The 5,083-nt window shown below is 49.9% G+C and overlaps 1 pseudogene; it reads left to right on the top strand.

Annotated features, from left to right (window-relative positions):
• The first annotated feature begins 4,029 nt into the window (after window positions 1-4,029).
• On the top strand, window positions 4,030-4,591 carry LOC111960873 (V-type proton ATPase subunit B-like; annotated as a pseudogene).
• The last annotated feature ends 492 nt before the right edge of the window (window positions 4,592-5,083 follow it).

The following is a 5,083-nucleotide window of genomic DNA, read 5'->3' as shown; positions in this document are numbered from 1 at the left end:
GAGAAAATGTGACAGCAGGAGACATGAAAGGCGCGACTTGCTCAGCCTTCACGTAGAGAGCAAATTCTCTAAAAGGCGCTGGAGTACACGTCGAACTGTGCGAACAGAATCCTCGAGTGAACGGTTGACAAAAATAATCAGGATATCGTCAAGGTAACGAAGAACACAAGACCTGTTCCAGCATGTCTTGCTCAGTACATCATATATACTAATGCACTGACAGACAGCTAAGGAGCACTCTATGCGAGACTACACGGCAGAGACACCAGGTATTCTCCAAAATGCCCTAACGGAAGTGCTACGCGTTATCTACTACGTCCACCTCCTGTTACTGCTCGACCAGTCTAACGTTGCCGCTCGTCATGATCGCGTACGAGAGTAAAGCCGTCACAAGTGCCACTTGTAGCAACGAGCTCACTCGGCACGAAACCATGTGAACGGAACATATAGGGGGAAGGGGATAACGTCTCTTAACCGTTATATCGTCACTTTCACCCTCGAATAAATACGCACGCATCGAGCGCAGAGTTACCGTCCTTTCTTCTTAAACAAAAGAATGAAGACCCCGCTCCGGCGCGGAGTAGCGAAGAAGGCACCACGGAATACCGGCTGTCGAGAACACAGCACAGACCTAAATCCTCGAGAGCCTTACGTTCTGGGAGCCGACAGAGTTACGAATAAGATACATAACCCCAGGGGAGTTGGTCCGGAAGGAGATCAATACACACACAATCAATACCGACCCGGTGAGGAGGAAGAGAGTTGGCTCTGGACCGACTGAAGATCGCGTGGCGTAGCATCATGATATTCCTCCCAGGCACTCCTGTCAAATCGACCAGGTTCCTTCCTGAGTAGAGGGGAGCAGAAGAAACAGGAATGGGATAGCAGGATCATTAAACACTTCAATGACACAGAAACTGTTCCAGGATAGGATTAGGAATTACTAGAACCAATTAATAGAAGGATTATGACATACTCAGCAGGGTATGACCCATAAACAACAGGTGTGTACAAAGGTGAACGAAAAATCAAAAAGGAAATGGTCTCCACTGTGGTTACCGAAGATACTGTAGGGTTAAGAGGTAGAGTGTCTGCGACGATCTGATACTGGGAGAGGACTACTCATCTAAGCGCGAACATGTGCCGTGGGCGTTCCTAACTGTCTGAGAGGAATGGTCATGTTTTCCGAGCCCATGCTTCGTCATAAAACAACCCGTCAGGCCCAAGTCATCAAGGCACGTGCAGGATAGTCAGCCGAACCGTCCAGCGCCGTAATGTGACCGACCAAGTAGTACAGGATCTTGATGGAGAGACGCTGAGTGCAAAGTAGCAGTCTCACCAGTAAGCCCTCCGCTTAACTATGAGCTCTGGCTTTTACTCGGACATGACATGACCCAAAATGTCACAGCAGACCGCAATAAGCGCAAAGGCGGTTGGTGATTCTCCGTTCCCTCTCCTTAGTCGAGATGCGAATACTTCCCCAGCTGCAAGCGGCTCAGTCTCTGAGCCGATGGGAGGAGATGGTTGAGATGCGGAAGGGGAAACCACCGTTAACGCGAGCTCTCATTCCCACACAGCTATCGGTGACGAAGATCTAACCCGTCGTTTCTCATGCGTTATGGTCGAGTGCAATCAATTAGTACAGTCACAATCCTGGAAGGAACCTCACACGGGAGAGAGATTCTCCATCCTTAACCTCAGCGTGGCAGTCCCTCAGAAAACGAGACGAGCAAACGCCGGCTCGTGTCCAGTCATAGGATGCAGCAAAGAGTGCGAAAACTCATAGGAAGTAATCCGTTATGGACTCGATCACCCTTGACATCAGGGAAGGCCAGGGCCCCTGGAAGCCTCCCTTCCAAAAAACTGAACCGATCAAGCCTGGTGCGTGGTACCGGCACTGGTGGTACCGGGCTGAGGGCACGCACCTCAGGGCGAGTGCGGGGAGAAGGAACAGTGCGTACAGGGCTCTGGAGACGCACAGGAGGCTTGGTGCGTGGTGCCGGAACTAGAMGRAKTGGGCTGGAGACACGCACCARAGGGAGAGTGCGTGGAGGAGGAACAGGGCTCTGGAGACGRACTGGAAGCCTGGTGCGTGSTGTAGGCACTGGTGGTACTGGGCTGGGGCGGGAAGGTGGCGCCGGATATACCGGACCGTGCAGGCGTACTGGCTCCCTTGAGCACCGAGCCTGCCCAACCTTACCTGGTTGAATGCTCCCSGTAGCCCSTCCAGTGCGGGGAGGTGGAATAACCCGCACTGGGCTGTGTTGGCGAACCGGGGACACCATGCGTAAGGCTGGTGCCATGTACACCGGCCCGAGGAGACGTACTGGAGGCCAGATATGTTGAGCCGGCTTCATGGCACTTGGCTCAATGCCCAATCTAGCCCGGCCAGTGCGGGGAGGTGGAATAACCCGCACCGGGCTATGCACACGTACAGGAGACACCGTGCGCTCTTCCGCATAACACTGTGTCTGCCCGTACTCCCGCTCTCCACGGTAAGCATGGAAAGTGGGCGCAGGTCTCCTACCTGACTTCGCCACACTATCCTTGCGCCCCCCCCCCCCAAGACATTTTTGGGGTTTCTTCACGGGCTTCTTACCGCGTCGTCGTGCTAACCTCATTCGCCGGTATCCCTCTGCACATTGCTCCATCGAATCCCAGGCGGGCTCCGGCACTCTCCCTGGGTCAACCGACCACCTMTCTATTTCCTCCCAAGTGGTGTAARCCAGATCCGGCTCCTGCTGCCGAGCTAGCTCCTCGAAACGCCGCCTCTCTGCTTTTGCTGCCTCCAGCTCTGCTTTGGGGCGGCGATARTCCTCTGGCTCTGCCCAGGGTCCTTTTCCGTCCAGCTCGTCCTCCCATGTCCATTTCTCCTGGTCCCGCTGCTGCTGCTGCTGTCGCTGCTGCCCGTTGCAACGCTGCTTGGTCCTAGTTTGGTGGGTGGTTCTGTCACGGCTTTCTTCCTGGGATGAAGGAGAGGACCAAACTGCAGCGCGGTTAGTGTTCAACATGTTTAATAAGACGATAAATGGTGAACATCAACAAATAACAAAAATAACAAACGTGAAGACGCCGAGACAGTCCTATCATGGTGCAGAACAACAAAACACAAGAGACAGGACACACACCACCCACAATCCCCAACACAAAACAAGCCACCTATAGTATGATTCTCAATCAGGGACAACGATTGAAGCTGCCTCTGATTGAGAACCATATTCGGTCTGACACAGAAACAGACGAACTAGACACACACAACATAGAATTCCCACCCAGCTCACGTCCTGACCAACACTAAACAAGCAAAACACATAAGAACTCTTGGTCAGGACGTTACATTTAGGTTGTTCTAATTCTCGTATGATTTTATAATTTGTGGAAGAATGTATTTCTATATTGTCACGAATATACTGTCACAGTTTGACAAGAAAATGCAGCTCTGTCTGTATCTCTTCCTGGGGCAGAATGAGCACAGCCCTGTCCTCTCTGTCAGCCAGGTTTGCCTGTGATGACCATTCTCTATGGCTAGGTTGTGTTTCACTGAGTTTGTACATAGTGCTTTCCTACATTGTTTCTATCAGTTACAGTGGTCAGTCTGCCACCATGTACTCGTGTTAGAGACAAATATTATTGAAGGTTACTTAGATTTTTGTGATTTCTTTCAATAGGTGATATATATTTTGATTTCTATTTTGTGATAATTTGGTTGGGCCAGATTTTCTGAATGCTGTCCTTAGGCTTTGTTGGCTGGCTGAGGGGACTCTTCTCTATTGGTCACCTCTTGGCAGTTAAGGGCTTGGTAATGGTTGGATTGGGGGTCACTTGTTTTAAAATTATTTATAACATTTGGTGGCTATTTTTTAGATATTAATCAGAAGATTAGGGTGTGTAGGATATAAATGTGATCTTATGTTGCGATAATTTGGTAGGAATCCAATTTGACTTTTGCTCAGGATATTGTGTTCACTGAGAAAGGCAGTAATCTGCTGGTTCATGATGGCGCAGAATATTTCCTCTCTCTAGATCTATCCTCCCTTCAACGTTCTCCGTCCTCTCTCTCGTCTGATGAAGTCAGCCATCGGAGAAGGGATGAAACGCATAGACCACTCGAGATGCTCCAACCAGCTGGCACACACACACACACACACACACACACACACACACACACAACACACACACAACACACACACTGCTCAATAACGTTCAGCACTTCTGCTAGTAAATCTGTGATCGTGTATGTGTGTTGTTATATATAGTTTGCGTGTTATGCTATAGGTAAGGACGTGCAGGCGATGAAGGCTGTGGTGGGGAGAGGAGGCTCTCACGCCTGATGATCTGCTCTACCTGGAGTTCCTACAGCAGTTTGAGAAGAACTTCATCGCCCAGGGTACACTGGTGTATAGGGGCGGTGGTGTGGGGCTGTGTGTGTGTGTTTATAACATCTCATTCACTCTCTGTTCTAGAGGCCTATGAGAACAGGACTGTGTTTGAGTCGCTGGACACAGCTGCAGCTGATGAGAATCTTCCCCAAAGAGATGCTGAAAGAATCCCTCAGAGCACCCTGGCAGAGTTCTACCCCCGCTTGAAGTAATGATGACAACATAGAGAGGCACAGTGACTTACACACCACTCAAGCCCTTCCCCTTGTCTCTCTCTATATATGGGTGTATCTGTCTAACATTGACATTTCTGTACTGTCTGTATCGTAATGACTAGTACTGATACTGTCACTCCAGCAGACTACACTATGCTATGTTTCTGCACACACACACACAACATCTTGCCCTAACCATTAAGCCTGTATGAACCAGAGAAGTAGGATAAGCACATGATGGAGTTTCTAAGCCAGAGAGATTCTTCTCTGACCAGCAGAGCCAAGTAGCCTGGTACTAGGACCTGGAGGTTTCCCTGGTCAGATCACATGGTAGGAAAAACCTCCTGGTCCTAGCTGTTGGATGTACTGGATGGATGGATGGATAGATGGATGTACTGGAGATGGATGGATGGATGGATGAATTGATGGTCGGTGAATTGGTGTGTCAGAAGTCAGAAGGGATGGTGTGGTGTTGTATTAAGAGCGATA

The sequence above is a fragment of the Salvelinus sp. IW2-2015 genome, linkage group LG4q.1:29 (genome assembly GCF_002910315.2).
Source record: "Salvelinus sp. IW2-2015 linkage group LG4q.1:29, ASM291031v2, whole genome shotgun sequence".
NCBI classification, from domain to species: domain Eukaryota; kingdom Metazoa; phylum Chordata; class Actinopteri; order Salmoniformes; family Salmonidae; genus Salvelinus; species Salvelinus sp. IW2-2015.
Note: the sequence above shows the minus strand (reverse complement) of the source record. Positions and strands in the feature narration are given on the sequence as shown.